General features: G+C 39.2%; 1 protein-coding gene and 1 pseudogene across 1 annotated transcript in view; both read left to right on the plus strand.

Moving 5' to 3' along the window:
• The first annotated feature begins 3436 nt into the window (after window positions 1-3436).
• The window catches only part of MEGF10 (multiple EGF like domains 10), a 243698-nt gene continuing 226012 nt past the window's right edge, over window positions 3437-21122 (plus strand). The window contains exons 1-2 of the mRNA XM_032476627.1: window positions 3437-3565; window positions 14385-14516. The gene's annotated coding sequence lies outside the window, so the exon portion shown is untranslated. The remainder of the gene's footprint in view (window positions 3566-14384; window positions 14517-21122) is intronic.
• LOC102516913 lies at window positions 5086-5929 on the plus strand (annotated as a pseudogene).

Consider the following 21122-nt stretch of genomic DNA (forward strand, 5'->3'; position numbering starts at 1 on the left):
CAGTCCAGTGTTTTCTCTCTGTCACATTCACATTAGATGTGGTAAGGAAGTTACAGATAGACTTGCTGAATGCCATATTAATACTATTTTTCAAAAATGGATTTAGAATTTTTTTTTTTTTTTTTTTGCTGGGGCTCTAAAAAGACTGAGTAACTTCTCATTTATTTGATTTGGCTTGACTATGACCTGCCTGAAGGCTTTGGAAAAGGCTAGATGAATTTTCAAGCTCCTTTTAGCTTTCCTAGTGTATGGTTTTCATTCATCTGTCCTCTTTGTAAGAATTTCTTGAGGCATCTTCTATAAACAGAACATCATATTGTGTGCACAGAATGAAATAATGGGATGAAAAATGGAATATAAAACAAGGTCCAAGCCCTCTAGGAGCTTAATATCCAGCTGGGGAGCAAACTCTGTGCCCTCTTTCTACAGTATACAAACACACTTAATATTACAGAGAATTGTGTACCATGGCATCTGTGTGGCATAAATGCTCATTGGACTACATTCTTTTTAGATTAAGATGTGTGTCAAAATTGTCTCACAGATATTTAAGAATCATCAGCCAATATTTTGAGTGTTTCCTGGGGTGGGAGGTGCTTCCTCTCAGAACTGTGTTGAGGCTTGGGTGCCTGTGTCTGCAGGTGTCCTGGATGGTCATGCATTTCCTCAACAGGGGAGGGCCTGCAAACATGGAAGCTAACATGGGAGATGGCTAGGAGGTCAGTGCTCCAACTTGGGTAGGAAGAAAGAATCAGGGTAAATGTCTTGAAATTAGGTTCATTCTTTTGTCCAGGATTTGATCCACTATTTAGGGATGGAGAGGGTGCATGCAAAATTGTGCTATTTTTGTCTGCAATGCTCAAAGCAAGAAAGCAAATAATATATTTTGAAACATACATTGATTTCCCCTCTCCTTGCCCTCACCCCTATTCAAGCCTCCATGCAGTTCTGGGCTCCCCACTAGAAGATTCCCCTTGGCTAGGGATATATGTAGGGAGAGACAGAGAGAAGTGGATGTGAGAAGAGTTTGGTGAATTGCAGAAGGAGTGTCTCTGTACCTGCTTCCTGAGCAGAGTCCCAGGGAGATGGTAAAAGCCTTGAAAGAAAGGAAGCAATTTGAGATAAAAAGGGCCTTGTGACTATAAGAGTCCTAAGGAGTTTGAAAGGACACAGGAAGAATGTTTGCACAGAGTCCAGGCCTACAGGGTATGGGCAGCTCCGTAGGTTCCTGTAGGTTTCCAGGTCCTAATAGGGCAGAGAATCACAGAATGATTACAAGGTCTTCATGTGTGGCGTGAAAGTAGGAGACAAGGTCCAGGGATGTCCCTGCATTCATGGACTGCGCCAAGGGCCAGATGCTTCTGTTCCCAAAACTTAGCATGACATTGACCTCTTGGAACTTAGACTTACAACCCCAGGGTAAGGGTCAGGGTCTCTGACAAGAGAACTTCCTGCTGTCTTGGGAGGGGGGTTCAGGCCTTCTAAATAGAAATTAAGTTTTACTATAGAAGAAAAAAGTTTTACTTCTGGCACCCCTGAATTTATTCACTGAGCTTCACACCCACTACAGCAATTTATTTTTCTCCCTGAAATACGTATTAAACAATTACTTCTGTCTTTGTTTGAACTGTTGACGTTTCACAGCCAGGATTCAGATAAAAATTCACACAATATTCCTAAAACTGCATGATTCCTTGTGGTTTTCAACCAATTTTCTGGTAAGTGTGAAGAGTTTAGGAACATCGGTCTAAAAATTTGACATGACACTTGGCAGAAATAAAGGCTTTAGCAAAACCCACCAGAGCCATTCTTCAAATGACTAGACTCTCTGTTGGGAACACTTGTGGTTGGGTTGTTGTGAGGCCTCTGTAAGTTGAGACCCTCCTGGAATTTACAAAATGTGAAACTGAAATTTCTCAATGCAGTGTTAGCTAAATCCTTACGGGCTGAAAACAGTACCACCTCAGCAGAAGGCAGAAAATGAGGGAATAAAATATACCCTAAGCCAAAGCACACCAGCTGCCTATTTGCTGAAGACAGGGAGGGTGAAGGGAGAGTGAGTGAGTGATCAGAGGCCAAGTCCTATAAAATCACCTAAAATTTTATGGTCAGGAAGCTTCTAGATGGCTGGCTTTAGATGAGAAGTGAGTACAGAAAGGCTACTTTATCCAGAGTGTAGATCAAATGTTTTATTTCCAAAAAAGTAAAGAGGTTTGTGAACCTCCAATAGCATTTAAGCAAGAGATGAGAGAGATAGAAAGAAAGGAAAAAAATCAGGATTTCTACTCAGATTAAGTCCTGCACAGTGTCTAGAGTCCTTCTTTTGTAATTGAAGAGAAATTCACCTAACATAAAATTAACCATTTTAAAGTATACAGTTCATTGGCATTTAGTACAGTCATGGTGTCATGCAACCACTCCCTATAACAAGTTCCAAAATACTTCATCACCGCAAAAGAAAACCCTGTGCCATTAAGTGGTCACAGCGCCATCCCCTCTCAACCTAATCCTTGACAACCACCGATCTGCTTCCTGTCTCTATGGATGTATTTTTCAGGATATTCATATAAATGGAATCACTTAATATGTGACCTTTTGTGTCTGACATCTTTTGTTTAGTACAGTTGGCTCTTGAATACCAACTGTGCAGGTCCACTTATGTACGCTTTTTCTTTTTTTTCTTTTTTTTAAAGTAAGTACCTACTACAGTACTACACAACCCCAGGTTGGTTGAATCCCCTTACGTGGAACAGTGGATACAGAGGGCTGACTTTAAAGTTATATACAGATTTTTGACTCAGCAGGTATCAATTATGTAATATTTTTGATGTCCATTCACGTTGCAGCTTTAGAGTAGTTATCATTCAATACACTACTTCTGATGGACCACAGAAAACGTAAAATTGAGTCATGTGTTTATCACAGCTTCAGATAGAGGAGACTTAAGATTCAGTTCATTTCCCCAAGTAGACCTCTTCATATTCTGGATTCTTTATCCTCATTTGAAATAGGAATTGGTTGTATTTGCCCACCCAGTCTCCAAACCCTGAGCAACAGCTCTTGATGGTGTGTAGGGCATGGGCTTTGCCCTCTTCAGTCTCTGGAGTTCACATAATGCTGATCCAACCTCCTCACTTTGGAGTGGCTGCTGACCTCAGGCTGTCCAATAAGGGCTTTCATTCCATTGGTCACAGCTCAAGATGGACAAGTCTTCCAGTTTCAGGAGATCCTACTGGGAATGACAGAAATGTGTTTCCTTTCTGTTGGACTTGAAGCTGAGTCAGCCTGCCAGGGGCTTCCATGTGGAGAGTTAAGCCAACACAAAAGAAAGCAGAGGAAAAAGAGCATGTGAGAGAGCTGAATCCTGGGGACATTGTTGAGCCACTGTGTCCAGTCATTAGTTACAAGCCTTTTTTGTCTTTTCTTACAGCAGTTTGAGTTGGATTTCTGTCACAACTTGTCAGTGCAAGGCATGGACATGACTGCACTCACCAAGGGCTGGGCAAGTGTGGACGAGGACAGTCTAGCCCCACGCCCAGGAAGAGCCTTAGTGTAGATCTTTGAGGTGAGGATTCAGGTTCTCTGTCTTCTTGGATTGTGTGGGTAGTGCTTTACTCTGTCACAGCAGTAGTGGGAAAGTGAAATACTATTTAGAGTTTTGCTGATTACTTCCCTGCCTATTTATATCCATATGTATTTTTTTCCTTCCCTTAACGGAGGCACTGGGATTGAACCCAGGACCTCATGCACACCAAGCACATGCTCTACCACTGAGTTATACTCCCCACCCCCATATCTATATTTTTAATTGTAAGTATTTTTTACTGTAATTACTATAAGCTCATATGAATGAAGAATCAAAATCTAAACTTCTTCCTCTTTGGTTTCATGACTTTAGATCCTTGATAGGGATACTTTTTTTAGTTCAATAGATTGAAGGATAAAGTTTCATTCAGTAGCATAGAAAAAACAAGGGCTGTTTTACCAATAAAAACTCTGAGGAATAACATTTTATATCATCAAGGTCTTTCTGTTTCAAGTTGTCATAAGTATTGCAAACAAACAAAAAAAATAGCTTTCAGAAATTAGAGTGCCTTTTTTCCTCGGTCTTTTTAGATTCTCATGTTTCACACTAATAAAGATGGGAACTTTGCATATTCCTTAAAAACATTCTCCTTGCCAACACAACTCAAGGTTTTAAGGTAAATTCTCAACTAAAATTTCATATAAAGTAAACAGGAGAGAAGTTTCTTCCTATTTTCTCTTTTGCTTTAATTGAAAAGAAGATGATCATAGAGGAATAGTCCCTAGGGCATATTCTTTTAGTCAAGGGTCTCTCTTTTTATTGCAGAGACTCACTTTATCCTTGGCTCTTTTGTGAAGAGCACCAGAAATGAAACAGCTTCATCAAAAGTTATATTGGCATGCAGAGGTTAATGAATTGATTTCTTTAAAAATTCAATTTTTACATTAAAAATCCCTAAATAACCTAGTTGGATATTGTTGTGGATTGAATTGTGTCCCCCAAAAAGACATGTTATGTCCTAGCCCCTAGTACCTCAGAATGTGAACTTATTTGGAAATAGGGTTGCTGCAGATATAATTACTTGAGATAAAACCATATTGGAGTAAGGTGGGCCCTACTCCAGTATGACTGATGTCCTTATAAGAAGATGCTCTTGTGAAGACAGTGGCACATAGTGAGAGCATAGTGAGTGACGATGAAGGCAGAGATTGGAGTTATGTGGCTGCAAGCCAAGGAACACCAAAGATTGGTGTCAAAACCCCTAGATGCTAGGGAGAAGCAAGAAAGGATTCCCCTACAGTTTTCTGGGGGAACGTAGCCCCAGTGGCACCTTAATTTTAGACTGCTGACCTCCAGAACTGTGGACAATAAATTTTGTTTGTTCTAAGCCACCTAGTTTATGGCACATTGTTATGGCAATGCTAGAAAATGAATATATAACTATATTTTTATATAATAATAATTCTTATAATGATAGAAAAGAAAGAATGCCATAAATAAGACCCCTCCCTCTATCGTTATCAAGAGACCTTGAGCTCTTTGCCACATCTTCTGTGAGAATGAGGACCATCTTAAGAAATAAGAGTGTTACTATCCTAGGAAATGTGGACATCACTCTGAAGGGATGCACAGTTATTATGAAGGGTCCCAGAAGAACCCTGGGGAGGGACTTAAATCATGTCACTATAGAGCTCAGTCTCCTTGGAAAGAAAAAGAAGCAGCTCTGGGTTGATGAATGATGAGCATCAGTTCAGACTGCTGTAACAGAATTGCATAGATTGGGTGGCTTATAAACAACAGACACTTCTCATAGTCCTGGAGGCTGGAAAGTTCAAGATCAAGGTGCTGCAGATTTTATTTCCCAGGAGGACCTGCTTCCTGGTCCATAGGTATATAGTCACTAATACCTTTCGTGAGGACTCTACCTCTCAAAGGCCCCACCTTCAGTTGCCACTACACTGGGGATTAGGTTTCAATATATGAATTTGGGAGGAACACACTCAGTCTGTAGCAGTGGGGAAGGAGAAAGGAACTGGCCACAGTGCAGACTCTCTGTAGTTCATATACAGAGCATGCTTGAGAGCGAGGTACTGGGCTTCCGTCACAGGATGTGTGTTTTCTCACTTCCCCATGAACGGTGTTATTCAGTAAAACAGGTCTCTTGTGGAAATCTGGAATTTGTTGGTTGAAAAATACATTCGCAGGATTCAGATGAGGCCAGGTGTTGCTTGTTCATTATTTCAAGCCCAGAAAGATGACTTAAGTCTTGAAGGAAATGGCATTGAATTCATATCAAATTTAGCTGCTTTGATTCAGCCACAACGATTAAAAGCAAGGATATCAGAAAATTTTTGCATGGTATTTATCACTGAAAAAGGAAGAGTTGAGCAGGCTGCTGAATAAGCTCTGAGAGTTGTCCAGCTATGGAAACTATAGGATGCTGGATGATTCCTAAGATTTATTTGTGATACTTTAAAGATGCAATAAAAGCCCTCTATTGATTTGAGGCTTTTTCTTTAAAAAGGAGAGAGAGAGAGGGAGAGACATCGATAGGTCACTTGGCAGCATTGTGATCCACAATCCTTAAAAAAAAAATCTGGCTACAATGTAGAAGACTATAATATGACAGAGCTCAGAAGCCCCCCCCCCCCCCCGCCTCCCAGGGCATAATGGGAAGCAGGTGGTGTCCTGCACATGTGCTGTTTCCTTGCAGTGGACCCAGCTCCCTGGACCCAGTGGTTCTCAAACTCTTGTGTGAGAACTCTCGCAGTGGAATCTCTACATTTCCTCCTTCTCTTCCCTTTCCTCCTACTTCCCCTTGCTCCATTAAAACAATTCTGTGAAACTACCAAACAGAATTTATGAAAACACTGGTGCCCTTCAGGTGGGACATCAATGATAGAACTGACTTATTTTTAATGTGAAAATTCTCTTTTTTTTTGGCAAGCCATACAATAACCCAAACACACAAGAATCCAAACTACCAGCCACTTGGAAGACCTTCCCAACTTCCAGCCATCCCTGGGCAGCATCTCGGGAATCACTGTGTTAATTTCCCAGTGCAGTGGTTTTTAACCCTGGTTGCACGTTGAAATCATTTGGGAAGCTTCTAAAGCCTTCTCATTCTGGATCAATTAAATCAGAAACTAGGGATGGGGCCTTGGCACAAGGAATTTGTGACAGATGCTCAAGTGATTCTAACTTGCAGCCAGGGTTGTGTACAAGTGGCTTAATGTTGTGTTTAGTTACTGTTGGAGTCCGAACTCTCTGATAAAAAGAGGCAAAGGTGATGACCCATTTCTGTCATGTGCAGCCCTCTGCTTTTTGTCTGATTGGAGTTATATAAAGCCTAAGTGGAACTAAGACTAAGCCTGGTAATTGTCAAGGCAATGCCCTAGATTTTCCTATCAAATCCAATCTTATTTAGAATGGGAGACACAGCAATGACTCTAGTGAAGTTAAAATATTTCTGCCCTGGTTTAGAATATTCATCATGAAACTCAACAGAGTTTTCCCACACACTTAGAAACAGTAAAACCTAAAAAAATAGCAGACCTCACCTGAATCCAAAAAATTTATCATCAGTTGTAAAGTGTGCTTGATCACAGAGAGTTATCTACGCATTCAGCATCGTGTATAGCCTTTAATGCCTCCTGTCTGTGAAATGTGAGTTCTGCATGTTGATTACAAATTTGCAGATTTCTCTGCTTCATCACTGCTTTCTTGGATTGAATATAAAGTAAGCGGGATTTGAAAAACCATAGAGCAGGGAAAGACATGTGGAAACCATGTTATCTAGTCCTCTGACTTTACAATGGATGTGTCATCCTCTAAGAGAGTCAGGCTACCAAGGGCTTTTGTTAAATTCATGACTGCTCTAGCAAGGAGGACGGCTGCATCCTTCTAACTGGCTCCCTCCTTCCTGCCCTCCCTTTCCTCCACGTTGCTGTCAGAGTGATTGTTCTCAATACAGATCCAATCAAGTCACTCCCTTCCTTGCTTAACATTCTTCAGTGACTCTGCATTTGCCTCGGGTTTAAATTCAAACTCCTTAGCCTCACCTACAATCATTTGTAAACTGATCCAACTCTCTTTTCCTCTGCAGAGTCATTTCCTAGAGCTCCCGTTTCTCACTCTAAATTTCAGTCAGACCAGGGTTCTCCGTGGTCTGAATGCAGGTCTCAACATGCTCCCTGTGTGTCACCACACATTTGCACATGCTGTTCTTTCCCTGCACAGTGCTGTCGCCCTCTAGGTAAGGAGACCCTTCCCCTCTTCTCTCAAGTGTGTTTGTTCATATCACGTAATGAGCAAGGGGGACGTCAGAAATTGCAGCATAAGGTGTGGAAGGTGGGAGAGGACTTACTGAGATGAGGGTAGAAGATTATATGGACAGTATTTGCATCCTGAAGTAAAAGACCTTCTTAATTGTTATTGTATAAAGAACTTCAAACTTAGATATAAGATGAAGGTCAAAGGTTGAAAATGGAACTCTCTGGGGCAGTGGTGGTAGTGGTGGTATTACAGTGGCCATAATGGGAGAGAGACTAGTTTCTTCTTGCCTGCCTGCCTTCCTGCCTTCCTGCCTTCCTGCCTTCCTGCCTGCCTGCCTTCCTTCCTTCCTTCCTTCCTTCCTTCCTTCCTTCCTTCCTTCCTTCCTTTATTCCTTTAGTTACTGGAGCTCAGGTGTGGAGGTTTAAATTGACCACACTCAGTTTATGCCATGTCAGTACTATTGGTCTACACAAAACTGCTGTTTAATTTAGTTTCTTTTTACTTTATTACAACTTTTATGCAAGTTCCTTACTCCTCTTTGCCTCTTCCCACATAGGAAATGATTCCAATGTATTTAATGTGGATTCTTTTCTTTGTATTATTTGTATGTCTTTACTGGGTCCATATATTTAAAATTCACTTTCAGTGGTACTGTGTTCTATACCTCATTCTGTATCTTTCTTCTTTCACTGTGTTTTAGTATTACACATGTTTCCGTGTGTCTTTCAGGTCAGTGGTCTTCTAACTGCTACAACCTCCATATTTGACCTGTTCACCTCCTCTTCCCTCGTTCCAGGCATTGAGCATCCAGATAGTCTCCAGTGAACAATGTTGAAATATACACCCTCTTGTGTGTTCCCTGACAGATGTATGTGAGGCTCTCTTTGTGGTAGGTTCTCAGGAATGGGTTCGAGAAATGTGCACACTTATGCTGACAAATACACTTCAGCTCTGCCAGATTGTGCTACAGAGTGTGCACCGGTCTATGTGCCCACCAGTAGAGTGTGGTATCCCTCCCTCTCCACCAGCACTTGACCTTTCCCGGCTTTTTAGTATCTGCCCACATTATAGGAGCAAAGTGATGCCTCATTTTATTTTTTGTCTTTTAAATAAACTTAGTTTTTAGAGCAGTTTTAAGTTTATAGCAAAGTTGAATGGAAGGTAAAAAAAAGTTTCCATTTATACCTTGCCCTGACCCAGCCTTCTCCATTGTCAACATCCTGCACCAGAGTGGTACATATGTTACAACTGATGAACTTACATTGACACATAATCACACAGAGTCCAAATTTACATTAGAATTCATTCTTGGTATTATATATTCCACAGGTGTTGACATGTGTCCACCATTATAACATCATACAGAAGAATTTCACTGCTCTGAAAAATCTGCTGTGCTCCTCCAGTTCACCCCTCTCTCCTCCCTAACCTCTGGCAGTCACCAATCTTTTCACTGTCTCTGTAGTTTTGCCTTCTCCAGAATGTTACATATTTTGAATCACACAGTATATAACCTTTTCCGATTGGCTTCTTTCTCTTGGTAATATGCATTTATGATTTCTTCATGCCATCCCATAACTTAATTGCTCACTTCTTATTACTGCCGAGTAATATTTTGTTGTCTGAATGTATCACACTTTACTTACTCAGTAACTACTGAAGGATGTCTTGGTTGCTTCCAAGTTATGACGGTTATGTCTAATTGTTTTGTGTATCCCTTAACTGGTTATTGTGGATATAGAAAATTTTACAGCTTTTGTCTTTTAACCTTCCTACTAGCTTTGTACATGGTTATAATATTGGGGAGCTTAAAACAACAGAATGTATTCTCTCAAAGTTTTGGAGGCCAGACATCTAAAATCATTAACACTATACCACAGTCAAGGTGCTGGTAGGGCCACACCTCCTCTGGAAGCTCATGGGGAAAATCTACTCCTTGCCTCTTCCACCTTCTGGTGGCTGCCAGCATTCCTTGGCTTGTGGCCACATCATTTCAATCTCTGCCACCATGAGTACATTGCTTTCTCTCCTTCTGTATGTATCACATCTCCTTGTTTTCCTCTTATAAGGATACATGTGATTGCATTTAGGGCCTACACATCTAATCCAGCATAATATCTTCATCTCAAAATCCTTACTTGATGCATATCTGCAAGTCTTTGTCATATAAGGTAACATTTACAGGTTCTAAGGAATAGCACTGAATATGTTTGGGGGCCATTATTCAGACTACTACACTTTCTCAACATGATAAGATATATATAATTCAGCCACCAACTTTGCATGCTTTTTAATGAGACATTAAGGCTTTTCCAGTAAACTCAGGTATTACAGAGGAATCATACAACTCTTATATAACATTATTTTGAAGCTCTTACTTATTTTAATTAGACAAGAGAAAAGTATTGGAGGATATAATAATTAGAAACAAAGAGTTAGAACTCTGTTTTCAGATGACATGATTATATATCTGAATACCCCAAAAGAATTAATAAAAAATGACCTCAAATAAAAGAAGTTAGTAATGTAGCAGCTTATAATTAACATTCAAAAATCAATAACCTTCATAATAGAGAAAAAACCGATTACAAAATGTAAAGGAAAAGAAGACCCCTTTTATGATTAAAAAAAAAATGTCAAGGTAAAACTTGATTAGAAGTCTCCAGAGCCTACAGGAGGAAAATAAACCCGAAGGTTACAGAAGTTGATTTGAATAAATGGAAAATATGCCTTGTTCTTGGATAGAAAAATTCAACATCATTAAACAATATGTTTTCCCTATTTTAATTTATAAACTTATGAAATACCTGATAATAATATCATCAGATTTTTTTCCATGTAGAGCAACACAACTTGATTATAAAACTTACCTGAAAGAACAAACAAGCAAGAATGGCTAAGACATCCTGAAAGAGAACAGCAGTTGGGTGAGAGACTGGGAAAGTTTGCAGTTACATTACAACAAATTATAAACCCTTTATAACTAAGACAGTTTGGTATTGACACATGAGTAGACAGACTAGCAGAACAAAAGAGAGTAATGAGAAACTAAACATGGACATGTATATGGACATTTAGTTACAATAAAGGGAGTGTCTCAAATCAGTAAGGAAAAGATACATTTTTAAAAATAAGTAATTTTAATAATAGAAGATTGTGGTTTACTTACAGAAAGGTTTGCACACTTAGGAAAATTCAGCATAGTATTTGTCAATGGAATCCAGCTATTAAAACTTTGTTCCTTGCTTTATAGTTCCAGACCGATGTCACAGATAATGGTTTTACTGTGTTCACCTTAAACTAGAGTTATAAACTTTTTAATAAGTGAAATTGAAATGTTGTGTAGCCAGTATTGTGCTGATAAATGTTTAACACACACACATACATGTATGTGTTGTGTATGTATACATATGTATGATATAGTATATTCTATATTGTAAATTCCATACAGTTAATTGTCACAGAATGGTTTCTTTGGTGTTTGCCAAATACTTATCCATAATCAACCTATGTTTGTAATTGGTAAGTGTGGCTCTTGTGTGAATGTAGATTGATATTTTCATTTACATTAATGAATAAGATGGAAATGAAATGACAAAGACATATTGAATCTTGACTTACTTGTCAATAGCATGAGGCCTTCTTTGCTGCATTGGATAATAATTTTCAGATATTGGAAATGCCTCATTTTTTGTGCTATTCACAGCATAATAGCCACAGACAAAATGCATTTTTAAGAAAAATCTACGTCTTTGACATTTTCTCCATCATTTTCTTAAGTCTAGCCCGGAGGCTCAGCAAACTTCCTCTAAGGGTCAGATAGGAAATACTTTATTTAGGCTTTTAGGCATTATATAGTGTCTGTTGCGACCATTCACCTCTGCCATGATAGCACAAAAGCAGCCACAATAGGCGTGGCTATGATTCAGTAAGATTTTATTTACAAAAAGAGGTGGCTGACTGGGTTTGGCCTACTGGCCATAGTGATGCCTATTCCATATAGTCAACAAAACAATAAATTAAGCCCTGATTTTAGCATCGCCAACTTCCATGGTGTGAGTACTCCCACTGTAGCCAATTTCATGCTCTCTGTATGATGTTTAATACAGAGTTGAGAAAGGATATACAGCAGCATACCATCCTATAGTATTTCTACCATATGGACACAACAGACAAAAATCACCCGAAGAACCTTGCTAATAGTACAATGTATTAAAATAATTAGGAAGTGATGTGTTTTGAGTATTTATTAGTTTTGATTTTAACATGATTTATTTCATTGTATATTTATATAATGTATTTTATAATAATGGCTGTGTTTAGCAATAAGCTCACAAAATTCCTAAAAATTTAACAGTCAGCTCTTGTGAGCTAGCATGAGCCAGCTCCAGCACACCACTGTGTGTAGCCATATGGGAACAGAGAAAATTGGATTCATTATTTACAGTATGTACCAGAATAAATTCCAAATGGATCAGAAACTCAAATGTAAAAATACGGTGAAACCATGCAAGTACTAGGCAAGATGTGAATGAATTGCTCCATAACATGAGAGTGAGGAAAACTTCCAAACTGTGGCTTAAAAGCCAGAGGCATTAAGGGAAATGAGATAAATTAGCTTCAGAAAATGAACTGAGGATTATTCTTTCTTTTTGCATTTTCTGGAACAACTTATGTCACATAGGAATTGGTTTTTAACAGTTTGATGGATTCTATTTTAAAAGCATCCAGGCCTAGAGCAATTTGGGATGGAGGTTCAACTACCAATTAAATGTCTTTAATCCTTGTAAGTCTACTTTAAATTCCCTTTTTATTCTTGGAACAGTTAGGCATCTTGTGTTTTCTAGGAATTGATCCATTTTATATGTTTATTTCTTAAATCTGTAATTATTTCCCCACCTTCATTTTGATCTGTGCTTTATTTACTTTTGTTGTCTCCTTTTTTCTCTTAATCAGTTTTATCTGAGGTTTCTGTTGGTAGTTTTTTCAAGGTAGAACTTTAGTTTTATTCATTTCGTCTACTAAAAAACCCATATTCTTTCTTTCCCTTTATTATATCCTTTTCTTCTTTGGGCTTGCCTTGATGTTCTTCCTTGTAACTTCCTGAGTAGGATGCTTACTATAGTTCTTTTCAACTTTTACTGTTTCCTGATAAACATATTTAAAGGTGTAAATGCTCCTTTTAGTTACGTCCCACACATTTTGTGTTTTCATGTTCACTCAATTCTAGACATTCCCTCACTTTGATTATAATTTAATTTTTAACCTATAGGTTATTTAGTAATATGGTATTTTCAAAATATAGGACATTTTAAAACTTCGTATAATTAATTTATAATATTAATTCATTATGTTGGGAAGGTACAATCTGCATGGTATTGTTCCTGGTGAGTTTGTTGATATTTCCTGTAGACCTAATCTGTTAGTGTAAATAAGTGTATGCTTCTAAAAATGTATACCTGCTATTTGTTTCATGAACTATTATAGCATATATATAAAGCATATATGTTATACATAGCATCCCATTGAACATGTATATTAAAGATCTGAACAATGTAATTAATATAAGCCTACTAATTATAGTGTTTATATAAAATCTGCTTAATTTTTGTTTGCTTAACACATTTTTGATGGTTTGGTTTTAAAAAGTGTATATGTTTCTCTCTGTGTGCTGTAAGTTATTGTGACCTATTATTAGGTGTATCTATGTTTGTGATGGTTATCTCTTCTGATTCTATTTTTTTTGTTTGTTTGTTTACCTTTTACCTTACATTTTTTTTTTAGTCAGCTATTATGATTGCTGTTCCAACTTTCTTTCATGGTTTTGTTTTTTTCCTCTGTCTTTCACTCTTTCATTTTCAAACCTTTTGTGTCTTTTGATTTTCAGAATGTTTCTCATAGGCAACATATTTTTAGATTTTGCTTTTACTTTTTAATCAGACATCAGAAAGTGTTTGTCTTTTTATTTGTGAGTTAAGTTCACTTACATTTATTGTAATTGCTTTTATATTAGAAATTATTTCTCCTGCCATATCTTGTATTTTCAATTTATGGTACTTTCTTTTTATTTTCTGCTAGCTCAAAAAGTTATTCTGTTTTTGTTCAAATGTGGCTGCTTTTAAGACCCTTACTCATATTTACATACCCTATTAATTTCTTAAACTTATCAGTGTCTGTATATACAAGGGAAGGATTAAAAAATCTTTCAGAAATAAAGAAGTCATCGACTAGAATAAGAGATTGAACAGTGGGCACAAGATGACAAATTGGAAAAATACTTTTTAATCTTTAAAGAAAATAAATTTGAACCTAGAATTTTATATCCAGCCAAATTGTATTTCAAGTGTAATGGCATTAAAAAATAGGTATACATAACATATACATGTATATGTATTGTATATCAGTTCCATTGCTGAAGCTTTAAAATTACAGAGCAAGCAGTTGGGAAGGGAAGATGGAAGTCAGATGGGGGTGAGCAGGACAAGTTGGAACCCTTGTACAAGCACAAGCTGGACCTGTGGACAGCTTGAAACTCATGTTAATTCTTGTTGCCTCTAACCTTGATTTTATGTGTTTCTTGCAGAGATCAGGGCCTTTCATCACAATGGCCAAACACACACCTGGTCTAGGAGTCAGAGAAGCTTAAGAGGATCTGTGGAAGGTGGAGCGGTTGGGGGCTCCACTGCTTCTTCACACCCATGAGGGGAGCTGACAGGTAAGTCACAGTGCCCTTTGAACCTTTCACAGGGATCTTGCTTATGGCCCACCCTAACTGGAAATGTACAGGAAAGGGGATTCTGGGAAAGAGAGTCCAGCCTAGCTAAGTTGACACAGTGCAAAGCCACAGCTAACAGGTATTGACTCTTTTCCTTCTACCATCTACATCTCCTAGCTTCTTTGTATTTTTTGTGTGTGTGTCTTTATTCATTCCTGTTGACCTCTGGGAGAGTTTCTCAGTCTGATCTTCCAGCTCACTGATTTATTCATCAGCTTTGTCTATCTTTCTACGTATCTTATCTATCGCTTTATTCATTTCAGCCACTACATATTCCATACCTACTACTCAGTTGAGTCCTTTCTTATGTTTTCTTGTTTTTGCTTCATATTGCTGATATCAGCCTTAACCTCTTAATATAGTCATCATCATTATTTTAATTTCTTGGTCCATTTCCTCTTAGAATTCTAATTTAGATGGTTTATATTGTTGAGTTTGCTGTCTTTCTTATATAGTAGCTGTATTCCTTATATCGCTTTCTGGTTATTTCTTCGAAGAACTCCTCCTCCCCTTGGACTAGCAGTTACTATACATGGTTCTGTGCTGGGAAATGGCTACAGCCCAGGCTTCAGTTGCTGTACCTATAGGTGAATTAAGGCCAGGGAAGAGAGCCTCACGGGCCGGAGGACTGATGGTGACCACTCTAATTTGCTCACCACCTGCAAATAACTCCTCTAGTCTGTATTTCCCATTTAAACTCTCTAGAAGCAGTCTCCATAGATTTACTGTCCCTGCTCTGGGGGTTTGGAGAATACCCAAAGGCAGCTGGCCAGTACACATCCACCCTTTGCATCCCTCTTTTCTCCTGCAGGGCTTTTGCACACCTCTTGTACCCTTCTGACCCCTGCAGCCCTGGCTGTTGCTGCCAGTTTCTGCGCTGATTTGCAGGCTGTGATCGTGCATGTTGGGGAGAAGCAAGAGTAGAAGAGAAACTCTCCTTTCACCTCTCTTCTCATAGCCACCTTGGCTCCCTCCTTTCCAGACTGAAGCCTTTCTCTCCTTTCCCTCCCAACTCCACCCCTCCACATCCACCACATAATAATTTCTGAGTCTTCAGACTTCCCAGGGACTTCTCACAGTGCTTTATTTAATTTATTTTTTGTTATTAGTTCCTCAAATCCAAGTTTCCCTCTGGCTTCTGTAGTTTCTTTAGGGTTGATTTTCAGAAAGCAACCAGTGGCCAGTGTAGTTTGTCATCTTGACAGGATGAGAGGATGGTTTATAGAATGAACAGGTGTACCATAAAAAGCGGAGAAGTTGAGACAGCAGATGTACGAGTCTCAAGGAGAGAGAGGCTACACATGCACACCTAGAGATGCTTTTATCTACATCTAATTTTAAAAATTTAATTACTAATTCTATCTGTTACTGTGTATATGTGTGTGTGTGTGTGTGTGTGTGTGTGTGTGTGTGTGTGTATATATATATATATGACTTTAAAAATGAAATAATGCTGTCAGGCTTATAATGAAAACAGCAATCTTCACCCTTTCCTACTCCAAACTTCTGTTCCCTCAAGGCAACATATTTCGACATTACAAAAAAAAAAAAAAACTGTTTCTTCTGGTGTTTACTTTCACATTTTAAGAAACATGCTTACAGTACTGTTTCTTGATTTTTAAATGTTAGATATTATCTTTGGCTTCCTAACATAGAGATGAGGACTCATAGCTGCTGTATTTTCCCTTCCAGTGAGTCTTCTTCCCCTACTCACTCCAGCTTCGTGGTGTACTTACATCACTGCTTCCGTTGTTAATAGCGAGTGTTTACACCATCAGGCTCATGCAAATGCTATTCACACTGAAGACATATAGCATGCTAAGACGGTATTTCCTTCCTTATATAACTTTTTCTTTTCTTTTTTTTTAAATTTTAGTACATTTTATTATAGCAGAGTTATAACCAAACAAGTGACATTTACAGAAAAACACTGCAAGTATAATTACCAGAAAGCTTTCATGTATAACTAATGCAACTACAGCTTCTTTCTATGTAATTTCATCCTAAACTTTATATGATGAGGGTACGCCTCACAGGGTTATCCACAGTTATAAATGCTATGAACTTTTTTTTTCTCTTAGGGTTAATGCTTGACTCTCCCCGTCCTTGTTCAGTGCTCTCTGTTGCCTGTCCTACTTCTCTGACAGTGTTGTTGGATGCTTTCAATAGAGTTGAAAACATCTGGTGATCTACCTGGTTCTTCCCCTCCCCTATTCCCATCTCTTCTGTACAAGCTCCATTTTCCAGCTCACACCAAGAGTGCTGATTAAACCTTCCCTTTATCTTCATCTTGAAACTTCCTATGCCTGTCTTCCTGTGTTAGATCTCCCATTTCCTAATTTGGTATCTTCCTTTTTCTTGATTCATTCCCTTGTTTGATGATGAAGCTAGTATTTTCTGGCTGCTTCCTAAAAAAGTCTGTACAAGGTAAAAGTTCAAGTCTCCGTGTAGTGGTCATTTGTTATTCTGGCTGCTCTCAGTTTTTGAGTACCCCTCTCCCATCATTCTAATAGTTTCCCACATTATAAATTCTGCATTCTTAATTCAGGACATTTTCCACGTCATTTTCTAGTTGTTGGAGCACAGACATGTGGTTTTGTTTACACCAGTTGGCTGTGTTTGTGCCAGAGTCAGAATCTGGGTCCAGAGGTGGATTACTTGAGGAGGAGGCAGGGCTGGAGGCTTCCATCTGACAGGCACAGGCCTGAGTAAGGCTGCATTGCAGGGTCCTGGAATCCAAAGTGGTGACAGAGGTAGAGGTAGGGCCTGGAACCGGTGACAGCAGCCTCCTAGCTTGACGGTTTCTGTCAGAGGCAGTGACCCCCTCACCGGGCAGCTCTGTGCTGTGGTGCTGGGGTGTTGCTCCTGGAAGCGCAGTCCATTTCCTTTCCTGCAGTCTCTGAATTCTATCTCGTAACTAATCCTTTTGGCTTACCCTGGTGTCTTAGTCCATATGGGTTGCTGTAACAGAATACCAGAGACTTTGTGGCTTAAAACCAACAGAAATTTATTTCTCACAGTTCTAGAGGCTGGAAGTCCAAGATCTGGGTGCCAGTATGCTTAGGTTCTGGTGAGGGCCCCCTTCCAGGTTGCAGGCTGCCAATGCTGTGTCCTCACATAGCAGAAGGGGCAGGGGAGCTTTCTTGAGTCTCCTTTATAAAGAGTATTAATCTCATTCATGAGGGCTCCACCCCCATGACCTTATCAACGCCCAAAGACCCACCCTCCTAATACCGTCCCATTGGGCATTAGGATTTCAACAGGTAAATTTGGAGGTAGACACAAGTATTTGCACCAGAGCAACTGGCTAGAATAACTTCTGCTGCATTAAACTAACCTGGCCAATATGCCTTGCAAGCTTAAAGCTTCTAGTGCAAGACATAAGAGTTTGACTGAGAATAGAATTCTCATTTGGAAGTCATTTTTCTCAAAAACTAGAAAGCATTTTCTCCATTGCCTCTGGCTTCTGTTGTTGCTAAGAAATCTGAAGTTACTCTTTTTCCTGAGTCTGCATGTGATTTACTTCTTTTCTCCAAAAATTTAAATTTTTTGTTTTTATATTATCAAATCTGCAAATGGCCATATTTTAAAGAGTCAAATAGTTTTATACGTTGTCTTATGAAAAACAACAATTTTCTGACATTGTGCCCCCATATCCTCATAAGAAACAGCCATTTTCACTTCTAGGATATATGAATATATAGTTACATGCATTTTTAGTTCACATGAAATGGATCCCAGGAAGTCTTTCAAATTCTCACATTTTCCTGTTACTCATTTTTCAAGAAAACATTATATGTAAAAGAAGATGACTGCCCTTGTACCTGAACAGACTTAAGGGTATAGACGTTGGAGATCCCATAATAGCAGTTGTTGGTGAGATTTTCCTGTCTTTTAACTCTGGGGCCTAAAATAAGAGTTTCTTTTTCCGGGGGTGGAGAGTAGGGGGCTCCATGAATGAGAGCTCCTTGAGATTCCTGAAACCAGCATCCAGGATGGAACTCCTGACCTTGGAAAAGGTCAGGCAGTGATAGCTTAAGAGCTGCAGTTGAAAGCCCAGGAAGGTTGGTTTCGAGCTTCTTGGCTGAGCCTAGAAGGCTCTCTGCATGGAACCTAGAAGAACCAGTAGAGGCTGAGCAGAGGGTGCACTGCAGAGGGCAACCTCAGCCGATCACTTTGGATTCTATTTAAGCACCAGCAGAAACAGCAGCAGCAGCAGGCAGAGGAAACCACTCCAGGATGTCCAGGCTTCAACTGCAGCTTCATCAGCCTTCCACATGCCTGTTCACTCCAAGCCAACTGGCTCCTATAGTTGTGGTTAAATTCTCCAGTCATAAGGGAGTGCGTTTGGCTCCAAAGTAGCGAATTAGTGGGACAGAAACAAGCAGGGTTCCCTCCTTAGAGTGTTTAGCATCCTGGAATATCTTTGTGTATGGAAGGGACTAACAGGATCCAAGAGGTAAACTGATTTCCTGCTAATACGGACATTGTAGGGGGGTACCTAGTGTGGCATCAGGGACCTTCCTGGGGCAAGACTGGCTGTTACTCAACAAACTGTGAAATAAGATGTACTAGTTACACAAATTATATTTTACTGATACTGTCTCTCAACTTTCCTTGACACTGAAGACTTTGGTTACCTGTTGTATGGACTGAAAATTTGTGACCCCCCAACCTCCTGGCCCAATTCATATGTTAAAACCCTAATCCCAATGTGATGGTATTAGGAGGTGGGGCCTTTGGGAGGTGATTAGGTCATGAGGGTGGAGCCCTCATGAATGGGATTGGTGACTTTATAAAAGAGGCCCCAGAGAGTTCTTGCCCCTTCCACCATGTGAGGACATAGTGAAAAGACTACTGTTTGTAAACCAGGAAAGTAGGTTCTCACCAGACGCCATCTGTAGGCAGCTTGATCTTGGACTTCCCGGATTCCAGGAGTGTAAGAAATAAATGTTTGTTGTTTAAGCCGTTCAGTTCATGATATTTTTGTAATAGCGAAACAAGACCCCTGCCCCTGTGATTTAAATTTTTTTTTTTTAATTTTTAGCAATTGAGGATGAGAAAGGAGTGCAATGGGAGGGACTGAACCCAACATTTTTCTTTGTCCCAAACTCCACCCCAAGTTGCCCCTGTTGAACCAAGGGAATTCCTACAACTCACAAAGACAAATTTCAATACAATTTGCATGCTTCTTCTATTAAGAATAGGACATTTTATCAAGGATACAGAAGAAAAGCTTAACAGCTTTAAAGCTAGGCATAAGGAGCTCTGACCTTAGTTTCCCTGAACAATAGCCCAAAACCAAAAAAAAGCTAAAAAAAAAAATTTCCCAAATCATAAAACAAAACCCCCAAACAAACAGAAACACTTGGTTCATCATTAGATTCCTACACTAGGGTGAGTAGAACATTTCCACAATGGTGAGCCTCATAGGAAACTTGGAGCAGTGTCAGCTGCTGAAGCTTTTCTGAAAATGAAGAGGCAAATAGGCCAAACCAGGCCACACATCTGTGACCCTTGCTAAATGGCCTGCTTGCTCCATTGCAGCTGTTTTCAAGGTCCTGGAAATCAGTTCCCTCGCTTAGTCCAAGGTGAATTGGACCTATGGAGTCTTTCAGTTACGCTTGGCTCTGCCATAGTCCCAGTTGCACAGACACCGTGTCAGCTGTCCTGATGCCTCAGATGATGTGGGGCTGTGGCTCTGACTGTGACCAATGAAAGGCACATTTGTCCTGCATAGTCAGAGAGAAAGGACACCAAAGAACAGGTCTGTATATTAAATGGAAGTTGTAGGTTGGAAATAAACACATGGATTCCAATAAGATAAGGGAGATGACTTAAATTTGATAGCAAGTGGTTATAACTTGAAGAAATTCGAATATGAGAGGTTTGAGTCAAGCATTTTTTTTTTTTTACTAGAAAAAGCAAATCTCTAAAGTAAGCAAAAGTAATCAGAATGTATCAACTCAAGAGAGAACAAGCTATGGCACTCGGAAAGGAAAAGTAATAACGGCAATAATAATGTGCAGGCTCTGTTATTTTTGGAGGCTGGTTCAATAAAATGTGATGTAACATTAACAATTTCTTGGGGGAAAAAAACCAATCAACTGCTCTTCTTTATCTGTGGCTCGATATTCCACATGAATTATTCACTGCTGCAGTGAATTCCTCATAGTTAGGGCCTCCCTGAAGAATGCTGGAATGTTAAGTAACAATGAAAGTAACATTTGTAATATTTTATTTAAGAATAAATGTTAATTAAAGCTTTATTTATAAATGATCATCTGCTTGTTTTTAACCTAAATGCTTCCTCAATTTCAGCTATTGATTTCACTCCATTCAAATCTAGGATTCTTACTATGTGTGTTGTAGTCTGGTACCTTATGCCATCGTGTTCAGTTCAAAGTGTCCTAGTCACAGGGAAGAGTGATTTTCCCACTTTGCTTGCTAACCTGTTCCCTTTCCTTAGCCTCCTGGGGTTGGCTGTGTTATGTGTTACCCCAGTAGCAAAATCAAGCTTGAGAGGGAGTGTTTTCTAGGTGTTCC

Source organism: Camelus ferus, chromosome 3, assembly GCF_009834535.1.
Source record: "Camelus ferus isolate YT-003-E chromosome 3, BCGSAC_Cfer_1.0, whole genome shotgun sequence".
In the NCBI taxonomy this organism is placed as follows: domain Eukaryota; kingdom Metazoa; phylum Chordata; class Mammalia; order Artiodactyla; family Camelidae; genus Camelus; species Camelus ferus.